Source organism: Trichechus manatus, unplaced genomic scaffold, assembly GCF_000243295.1.
Source record: "Trichechus manatus latirostris isolate Lorelei unplaced genomic scaffold, TriManLat1.0 scaffold00028, whole genome shotgun sequence".
Taxonomy (NCBI): domain Eukaryota; kingdom Metazoa; phylum Chordata; class Mammalia; order Sirenia; family Trichechidae; genus Trichechus; species Trichechus manatus.
Genome location: NW_004443964.1, coordinates 22637249 through 22648631, shown reverse-complemented (window position 1 = coordinate 22648631; position 11383 = coordinate 22637249).

Genomic DNA, 11383 nt, shown 5'->3' with positions numbered 1-11383 from the left:
AGTCAGCCCTCTGCTGGCCCAGGCTCCACCCTCCTGCCTCGTACTCCCTCCTCACTCTTCTCCTACTCGAGCCCCAGAGAGCACCCTGGCCTGCGCCCCCCACTCGGGCACACAGCCAGCCTTCCCTTCTGTCCCCACCGCCTGCACATACCCCGCCCCCCGTGTGTTGACGGGCGGACACTTGCTCAACCTATAATTCGGTTTTACAAACATTTATTGAGAGCCCTCCAAGTGCCAGGCACTGTGCCAAGGATTGAGGGTTCAAAGACGACCAAGGCAGAAAGCCTCGTTTTGAGGAGCTCTCAGGCAGAGGCCAGGGACTGGTCGGACGCCAGGGCAACTCGCTGTGACAATGCAACGGGCAAGGAAAGATATATCTGTGCACGCTACCCTGCGGGCGCGGAGAAGGAAGCGAGAAGTCGGGCTGGAGGGAAGGCATGACCCAACTCTGCCCGGGTGTAGAGTGATGGGGCTGCAAGAAAAAGGCGGCTTTTGTCCAGGAGCTTCTCCTAAGAGACAGGCTCTGAAATGACCGTGAAGATCAGTGACTTTTATTGTGTTGTCTCTATCCCCCAGGCACTCCTCAGATCACTTTGCATCACAGTAGCCCCTGAGATAGAGACATTTATTATCTCCGCTCTGTAATTGAGGAAAGTGAGGCTCAGGGGTGAGAGGATGTATACGGAGGAGAGGGCAAGGCACCAGAATTGGAGCTGCTGGGTGAGTGAGCAGGTGGTTGTGGGTGTTAGGGGGTGAGGAGTAAGCAAGGGAGTCTCCTCTCCTCTCCCCCACAGCGAAGAAGCACCTATCAGGAAGGGTGGACCCAGAGGTTGAGTGGAGGCAGCAAGTAAAACTATGCCCTGCTGACGTAGCATGTCCAGGAGAGGAAAAGGGTCAACAGGCCCCAGCAGCCCCCAGCGCATGGGAAGGCTATGAGAGTCAGGGTAAATGTCATGATGACGTTTTCCCTCCTTCCTCAAAAATTTTCCACACCAGTGCTCTTCAAACTATCACCTGGGAACAAAAAAAAAAAAATACAGATTCTAATTCGGTAGGTCTAGAGTCATGCCAGATTCTGCATTTCTAACAAGCTCCCAAGTGATGTAATGCTGTCAGTCCCTGAACCACACTTTGAGTAGCCAAAGACTACATAAGGCACATATTTACCTGGGGCACTTAGTGTTGGAAGTGATAGCAAGAGCCATCCCAAAACTCGGTCAAATGATTTTGACAAAAGCAACAAAGCAAATCAATGGGAAAAGAAAAATCTCTTCAACAAGTGGTGCTGGAACAACTAGAGAAGCTTGTGGGCAAGGACCTCAATCCCTACCTCACACCCTATATAAAAAATTTTCAAAGAAGAAAAAAAATCTATTCAAGAAGGACCATAGTTTTAAACAGAAAAACTAAATTGATAAAGTTACTAGAAGAAAACATAGGAAAATATCTTCTCAATCCTGGGATAAGCAAAGATTTCTTAGAAAGGACACAAAAAGCATGGACCCTAAAAATACATTGATAAACGGAGTTTGGAAAAATTAAAATTTCTGCTCATCAAACAGCACCATTAAAAAAATAAATAGGCAAGCCACAGACTCAGAAGAAATATTCACAGCACATATATCTGACAAAAAGACTTGTATCCAGAATAGTTTCTGAAACTAAATAATGGAAGACAAGCAACCCAATCAAAAAACAAAGAGAGACAAAATAGTTGCATATGCACTTCACAAAAGAAGATATGCAAATAGCTAATAAGCATATGAGAAAGTGCTGGTCCAACATCATCTGTCATCAGCGAAATGCAATTTGAAGCTATAACAGGGTACCGCTGTGGAGGCACTGCACTAGAGGGTTAAAATGAAAAGGATTGATGACTCCCATGTCAGTGAGGATGTGGAGCAACTGGAACTCTCAAACTGCTGTGTGAGTATAACATGGTACAACCACTTTAGAAAACTGTTAGGCAACTTCTTTAAAAAGTTAAACATACATCTACCCTTGATCCAATAATTTCACTCCTAGGTATTTATCCAAGAGAAGTAAAACCATATATCCACAATTGTACAAGAGTATTCAAAGCAGCTGAATTCATAACAGTCAAAAATGGGAAGCAATCCATATGTCCGTCAATAATTGAATGGAGGAACAAGTTGTGGTACTATCCATACAGTGGTATACTTACTCGTCAATGAAAAGAAACAAACTACTACTCAAGGATTATCTAAACCATGCAACAGCATGGATGCATCTCTAAATATACTAAGCGAAGAAAGACACAAAAAAGTGCATACCATGATTCCCAGGGTGTTGGGACCTCGATGCTGTCATTGTACTTAGAGGCCTTGACTTGGCTGGCCCAGAAACTCAGTTTATTGTTGTTATTAGATGCTGTAGAGTCGGTTCCGACTCATAGAGACCCTGTGTACAACAGAATGAAACACTGCCTGGTCCTGCACCATCCTCACAATGATTGCAATGTTTGAGACCATTGTTGGAGTCACTGTGTCAATCCATCTCGTTGAGGGTTTTCTTCTTTTTTGCTCACCCTTTACTTTACCACCAGTTTGTTATTATTATACAAATTACCAAAATTAACTCCAAAAGAGAGAGAGAATATTAGCAAGCTAATTTCCACAGAGTCCAATTATCATAGGTTTACTCCCTTAAAAAAAAAAAGGAAGTGCTCCCTCAAAACACGCAAAGCCTATAGTTCCGCAGGGGAAGTCTCCCAAACATTTAAGGAATAGCTATGTCTAACTCTTCTATAACAGAAGTAGAAGGAAATATTCAAAATTCTTTTTATGCAGTGAACATAACATTGATGCTGAAACTTGTCAAAGAAAGCACACACACAAAAAAAAAAACCTACACATCAATCTTACTTATGCATATTGATGCAAAAATCCTAAAAATGATATTAGCTAATAATTTCAACAGAACACCAAAAAAAGAGAGCGAGAGAGAGAGACCAAGTAGAGTGTATTCTAAAAATGTAAAGATGGTTTAATATTTGGAAACTATTAATGTAACTTCACAAAAGGTAATAATTTTTTTCTTCTAAATTTTATTTTGTTGTTGTTGTTGAGGATATACAGAGCAAAACATATACCTACTCAGCAGTTTCTACATGTACAAGTTAGGGACATTGATTACATTCTTTGAGTTATGCAACCATTCTCACCCTTCTTTTCTGAGTTATTCCTCCATCATTAACATAAACTCACTACCCCCTAAGGTCCCTATCTAATATTTCTAGTTGCTGTTATCAATTTGATCCCATATAGGTAGTTCTTAAAAGAGCATAACGCTCAAAGCAGACCTTTTTACTAGTTAAGCTAGACTACTGTTTGGTTCTAAGATGACTTCAGGAGATATTTTTGGTTTAAGGTTTAAAGAATATCCACCCTCCACGGCTCCAGAAAGTCTAGAGTTCCTATGAATTTGAAATTCTGTTCTGCGTTTTTCCGCTTTTGATATGGATTCTTCTACGGAATCCTTGATCAAAATGTTCAGTAGTAGTAGCCGGGCACCATCCAGTTCTTCTGGTCTCATGGCAAAGGAGGCAACTATTCATGGAGGCAATTAGCCACACATTCCATATCCTCCTCCCATTCCTGACTCTCTTTCTTCTTCTTGCTCAGGTTAATAGAAATAAATTGTTGTGTCTTGGATGTCCGCTTGCAAGTTTTTAAGACTCCAAGCACTATGCAAAGAACCAGGAAGTAGAACAGAGGCATTAAACACATAATTAGGCCAATTAATTAGAATGTCCTATGAATCCATGACCCCAACACTCCAAACCAAGGAACCAAATGCCATGAAATGTTTGGTTGTACATAAGCAGCCTCAGCAGCTTTTTTTGTGTGTGTGATTGTTGTAAATATATCTACCACACAAAACTTTTGCCAATTCAACTTTTTACAGGTGTACAACTTACTGACAGCAATTACAATATTTGGCTGTGCAAATCTACCCTTAATCAGTGAGATTTTTCCAACACCATTAACGCTCCTTTGCCCCTCCTCCCTCCCGCCCCTGGTAACCACTAATAAACTTTGGTCTAACAATACATTTGCCTTTTCTTCTCTTTTTATATAAGTGAGGTCATACAGTATTTTCCCTTTTGTAATTGCTTATTTCACTCAGCATAATGTCTTCAAGCTCCATCAATATTGTATCATGTATCAAGACTTCATCTTTCCTGCTTGCTGAGTAGTATTCCATTATATGTATGTACCATATTTTGTTTATTCATTCATCTGTTGATGGGTATTTAGGATGTCTCCATCTTTTGGCTATTGTGAATAGTGCTGCAATGAACATTGATGTACACGTCTCTTTTTGAGTCTCTGCTTTCAAATCTTTTGGATATTTACCCAGGAGTGGAATTGCTGGGTCAAACTGTAGTTCTATTTTTAGTTTTTTGAGGAACCATTGTTTTCCACAACAGCTGTACCATTTTGCATTCCCACCAGCAATGGATAAGTGTTCCAGTTTCCCCACATCCTTGCCAACATTTGCTATTTTCTTTCTTTCTTTTTTTTTTTTTAATCTTAGTCATTCTAGTGGGAGTGAAGTGATAGCTCGTGGTTTTGATTTGCATCTCTCTGATGGCTAATGGTGTTGAGCATCTTTTCGTGTGTTTGGTGGCCCTTTGAATGTTCTCTTTGGTGAAATGTCTATTCAATCCTTTGCCCATTTTATGATTGGGTTGTTTGTCTTTTTATTGCTAGGTTGTCGAAGTTTCGTACATATATTGGTTATTAGATTCTTGTTGGATATATGGTTTCCAAAGATATTCTCCCAGTAGGTAGCTATCTTTTCACTTTTTTGGCAAAGTTTTTTGATGAATCAAAGTTTTCAGTTTTTATGAGGTTCCATTAATTTATTTTGTCTTTTGCTGTTTGTGCTTTTGTTATATTAGATAATCCATTGTTGAAAGCTAGGCCTGACAGTGTTGCCCCTGCTTATTCTTCTAAGAATTCTATGGTTTTAGTTTGCACATTTAGGTCCTTAATCTATGTTAAATTTGTTTTTGTGTATGGTGTGAGACATGGATCCTGTTTTGTTTTTCTGCATGTGGAAATCAAATTTTCCCAGTACCGTTTACCGAAAAGACCCTTCTTTCCCCGCCAAATAGACTTAGCACCTTTGTCAAAAATCAGTTGACCATAGATGTGTGGGTTTACTTCTGGGCTGTCAGTTCTATTCCATTTGTCTATTTGTCTATTGTTATACCAGTACCAGGCTGTTTTGATTACTGTAGCTGTATACCTGTTGCCGTCAAGTCAATTCTGATTCATAGTGACCCTATATAGCATGTTTTAAAATCAGGAAGTGTGAGTGCTCCTACTTTGTTCTTCACTTTCAAGATTGGTTTAGCTATTCCGGGCCTCTTGCCATGCCATATAAAGTTGAGAATTGGTTTTTCTATTTCTCTAAAGAAGGCTGTTCAAATTTTGATCAGGATTACATTGAATCTATAGATCACTTTGGGTAGTATTGACATTTTAACAATATTAAGTCTTCCAATCCAAAAACATGGAACATCTTTCCATTTATTTAAGTCTTCTTTAATCTCTTTCAGCAATGTTTTATAGTTTTGATTGTGGAAGTCCTTCACATCCCTGGTTAGATTTATTCCTAGGTATTTTAATCCCTTAGATACTGGATACTAATCTATTAATAGGATAACCCCTTGCCATCGAGTCATTTCCGACTCATAGCGACCCTGTAGGACAGAGTAGAACTGCCTCATACAGTTTCTACGAGCGCCTGGTGGATTCAAGCTGCTGACCTTTTGGTTAGCAGCCATAGCTAAATTCATATTAATACATATCTCCATAGATGTTGATAAGGCAGAACTAGTCCTCATGTATATGGTAATTTAATTTTTGAGAGAAATGACATTATAAATAAGCGGGGGGAGAAGAATTGCTTTAAGAAATTAGTGGGGACAACTAAAGTTTATGAAAAATCTGTTTATGAAAAAAGAAAGCTGGATCCCTACCTCACTCCTTACACCAGAATACTTTCCCAATAGATTTATTTTTATAATTTTGAAGTGAGGGAAGTCTTTTCTAAGCAAAAGCCAAACTCAAGCCTATAAAGAAAAAAAATGGATAAATACAACTAAATAAAATGTAAATGCTTTTATAGACAAAAATATTATTTGCAACATGATATCATACGCAGTATGATAGAGTTAAATGCCTTAATTTAAAAAGAGTTCATACAAACCAGCAAGGAATGATGAAAAGCTCAATAGAAAAATGTTCAAAGAAAATAGACAGGCAGTTTGCTACAAGAGAAATCCATACAGCCAATAAACGTACTGAAAGACGAGCAACCTCTGTAATAATCAAAGAATTCTAACTCAAAATAGAAAATTATATCTCTGTTTAAGTTTGTTGACATACTGTGCTGTCAAGGATGTGAGGAAATAAACACTCTTGAAAAGGAGCCCTGGTAGAACAACGGTAAGTGCTCGGCTGCTAACTGAAAGGTCAGTGGTTCAAACCCACCAGCGGCTCCATAAGAGAAAAAGACCTGGCAATCTGCTTCTGTAAAGATTACAGCCTAGGAAACCCTATGGGGCAGTTCTACTCTGTCCTATAGGGTCACTACGAGTCAGAATGAACTTGATGGCATACAGCAGCAACACACTTGGAAAGAGTGTTAATGGGTGCAAACTTAACCGGAAGACAATTTAGCAATATTTACCAAAATCTTATACGTGCATGTCCTTTAGCTCCGGGGATACTTGGGCAAGCCAATTGGAAGGAAAGTAAGGAGAGGGTGGGGTGTTCGGATGTATGAAATTTCAGAGACAGCTGAGAAAAAGCTGCAGCCCAGGGCCCAGGAATCATAAAGGTTTCCAGGGAGGACAGAGAAGGTGACACAAGGGCTGTGTTGGCCAAGATGGCTGGAAGCCAAGGGCAGTTGTCCTTTCACCCAGCCAGGGCTTGGCCAAGATACTCCAGCCAGAGAAGCCACAGAGGGAGCAGAAAGAAGGGGTCAAAGCTAGAGGAGCAAAGGACTCAGAGTCCAGCTGGACAGGGAGAGGAGTTTAGGAAGCTTGCTCTGGAAAAAACAGAATGCCAAGGACCCTTGAAGACATCACAGTGAGAATTGCCGCAGGCTATAGGTCTGCATCATTTGGTCTGGCATTCAGCCCAGACACCGAAGGGAACAAGAAACAATCCAAGATGAGAAACGGGCTCCCTCCCAGACATGCATCAAGAGGCTGTGTCAGAAGCAGGTGAAGAAAGGGCAGGCTCAGCGGATTTACATCTCTGTGTGAACAAGGGAAATTACTGCAAGTACTTTTTTTTTTTTAAATTTCTGATAACTTCTTATTGCTTGTTGTTCTTGTTACCCAAATTCTCTTCTCTTGAAAAAAAAAATAGTATTGTGAGATAGAAAGTTCACATGAGCAAGTGCATAAAACATAAGACAGATTCACAAACGAATGAAAAGTGAGCATCTGTGTCACCACCCCCCCAACCCCAAGGAGGAAATAAAACACTTCCAGCCCCCAGAAGCCCCCATGCGCCCCTCATAGATCACATCACCTCCTCCCCCCAAAGATAACCACTACCCTTATTTTATAGGAATCACTTCTTTGCTCTGCTTTATGGTTTCATCAAAATATATATATATGTATATATACACAATACCATGTAGTTTGACCTACTTTTAAACTTCACATAAATGGAGTAGTACGTGTCATGGATTGAATTATGTCCTCCCAAAAATGTGTGTATCAACTCGGCTGGGTCATGATTCCCAGTATTGTATGATTGTGTAATCTGATGTGATTTCCTTAAATGTTGTAAACTCTATCACTATGATGTAATAAAATGGATTAGAGGCAGTTATACTGATGAGGTCTACAAGATTAGATAGTGTCTTAAGTCAATCTCTTTTGAGATATAAAAGAGAGAAGCAAGCAGGGAGACGTGGGTACCTCATACCACCAAGAAAGCAGTGCCGGGAGCAGAGCGCGTCCTTTGGACCTGAGGTTCCTGCGCTGAGATGCTCCCAGACCAATGGAAGACTGATGCATCACAAGGACCTTCCTCCTGAGCCGACAGAGAGAAGCCTTCTCTTGGAGCTGATGCCCTGAATTTGGACTTGTAGCCTACTGGACTGTGAGAGAATAAATTTCTCTTTGTTAAAGCCATCCACTTGTGATATTTCTGTTATAGCAGCACTAGATGATCAAGACAGTACACTATGTGTTTTGCGTGCCTGGCTTTTTCACTCGACATTATTTTTTAATGATTTATCTATATTGTCTGTGACAGGTGTTCCACTCTGTGGCATGTTTTTTCGTTCTTTTCATAGGGTTTTTCATCAAGCAACCGAAACCAAATCTGTTGCCGTTGAATTGGTTCTAACTCCTAGCAACCCTATAGGACAGGGTAGAACTGCCACACAGGGTTTCCAAGGCTGTAATCTCTACGGAAGCAGACTGCCACATCTGCAGACTGTCACATCTTTCTCCTCCGGAGCAGCTGGTGGGTTTGAACCACCAACCTCTAGGTTAGCAGCTGAGTGCTTAACCAGTGTGCAACCAGGCCTCCTTTTTCATCAACAGAAGTTTTTCATTTTAATGTAGTCTAATTTATCAGTCTTTTCCTTTGTGGTTTATACTTTTTGTGAATTGTGTAAGAACTATTACCCTAAGGCCACGAAGATATTCTCTATTATCTTCTTAAAGATTTATCATTTTGCCTTTTTCATTTAGTTCTATAATCCACCTAGAATTGATTCATGTATGATGGGAGAAGAAATACAAGTTAAAAGAACAACAAAATAATTTTTGCCTATCAGACTGGCAAAGATTAAAAAGATTGACAATACCCAGTTTTGGTGAGGAGGGGACAGAAACCATTCCTCTTGGCGAGAGTGTGAATAGGTCATTTCTGGAGGGCAGTGTGCCCATATCTGTTTAAAAATTAGATATGTAGATCCTTCAACCCCGCAATTCTTTTGTAGGAATTAATCCCAGTGAAATATTCACATCAGTGGGAAGACATGTGCATGCATATATAGATAGACATATAAATGGATGTCCATTGCATCACTGTTTGTAATATCAAACAATTGCAAGCATGCCAAATGCCCATTAATCAAATTTGGTTAAGTAAATTATAGTTCATTCAGGGAATCAATCAAGTACTATGCAGCCTTCAAAAAGGGTGAGATTGATGGTATTGACATGGAAAATACCCAAGGTCTATTGTTGAGTGAAGGATGCAAGTTGCAGAACAATGCGTACAACATGTTTCCATTTAGGGAGTGGATACAAATATCAGAGGTCACAAACTGAAGTGTACCCCCCCAAATTAACTCCGTTTCTTTTTCTGTTGGAGCCCTGGTGGCTCAGTGGTTAAGAGTTACAGCTGCTAACCAAAAGGCTGGCAATTCAAATCCACCAGACACTCCTTGGAAACCCTCTAGGGCAATTCTGTTCTGTCCTATAGGGTTGCTATGAGTTAGAATCAACTCGATGGCAATGGATTTGGTTTTTTGTTTTTGTTTTTTTTTTGGTCTTTTTCTATAACTGAACTTAATTTCTATATCTATCACTGTGAGTTCTGTTCCAAGGGAGATTTTGTGCAGAGAAAAGAACTGTTACAATTACTTATGTTTTAATCAGTATTTCAAGTTATGAAGACATACATTTTAAAACCTAGTTTTCTTATCTTTAACTCAATGCATAAATAGTTTTATGGTATTTATAAATTTAGTAATTTAATATAAAATAATAACAACTACCTTCACTTGTTTTTTGATAAATGCTGGATTGATTCATAAACTTGACAGATCAAATTCATTGAAGCATTTAACACTATTTGCATATTTAATCAATCAAATTCCCTTAGGCACTTTAAGCTACAATTACAAACAGGGTATATCTGATTCTGTCAAACATTTCAAACTTCTAACAAGGCAAACTATCAAGCATAATCTTCCTACACACTTACACATTCAAATAAATCTTCTAAAATTGTGTAAATCTAATAAACCAGACTTAATAATGCAGTGGCTAAAACTCTTTTAAGTGTCTCATGCGTCTTGAAAAACACAGCAGGCACAAGGCTGCCCAGGAATCCAAAACTTGCGGGAATCCAAAACTTTCTTACTGTACCTGTATAAACACCAAAAAAAAAAACAAAAAACCCGTTGCTGTCAGGTTGATTCGGTCTCATAGTGACTGTATAGGACAGAGTAGAACTGCCCCACAGAGTTTCCAAGGAGCAGCTGGTGGATTTAAACTGCCGACCTTTTGGTTAGCAGCTATAGCTCTCCGTAGCTCTTAACCACTGCCCCACCAGGGCTCCATCAGAGAATTACTCGGACCCAAATGTTGATAGTGCTGAGGCTGAGAAACCCGGATCTAAGAAGAACAAACTACCAGCTTAGACGGGCTGAAGTATTCAGTTCCAGCGAGTCCAAACCAAAAGGGCACTAAACTGGAGTGACCACATACCGAGTTGGGCCCTTTTCTGGCCAGAGTTTGTCTGCAGGGCTAACAAGCCTTTCTAACCCTGGCCTCTCAGCTGGGACTTAACCTGTCTCCTAAATTTCAATTCAGGGTTTCGTCAGCTGATGCAGAGTAAACTCAGTCACTTCAGGGTTCTCCTGCCCCTTTCTTCTCTCGGAGGAGATTCTACGTCCATGAGGTCTGTACTTACTATATCGGTTTCCCAGGACTGCTGTAACACAAATACTACAGTGGGTAGCTTTTGTCAGAAATTTATTTCTCACAGTTCTGGAGGCTAAAAGTCCAAATCGGGAGTAGCCATATTAATTCCTTCCTTGTTTGTAGTTCTGGATGTTCCTTGGTTCCTTGACTTACAGACAATCCTCACATGGCATCTACACCCTACTCCTGGGGGAGTTCGAATCTCGGTGTCTAATCTGTTATTTTTATAACTCAGAAGTGATTAGATCTAGAACCCACCTTAAGAGCTACAGCTGCTAACCAAAAGGGTATGATCTAACTAGCATAACAAAGAAAACCCTATTTCCAAACAGGATTACATCCACGGGTATCCGGGTTAGGATTCCAATACATCTTTTGGGAGGACACAATTTAATCCATAATGTTTACCATCAGGACCTAGAAAAGTAGGGGGCCAACCTTGGCCATGGTCTGCTCATGCTAGCATCTGCTGAGCTCTCCAAATTCCTGTAGGCTCCTGCATGGCTGTTTTCTCGTCCTTGTATCTCCTGCCCCATGCCCTCAGCCCAGCCATGGAGTTCCAGGCCCACAGGCGTTCAGAGGCGTGTCTGAGCCACATGGGGCTTTTATGAGGATGTAATGAGGCCACCCCAAGCCCACCACCCGTCCAGGGGCCCTTATGCC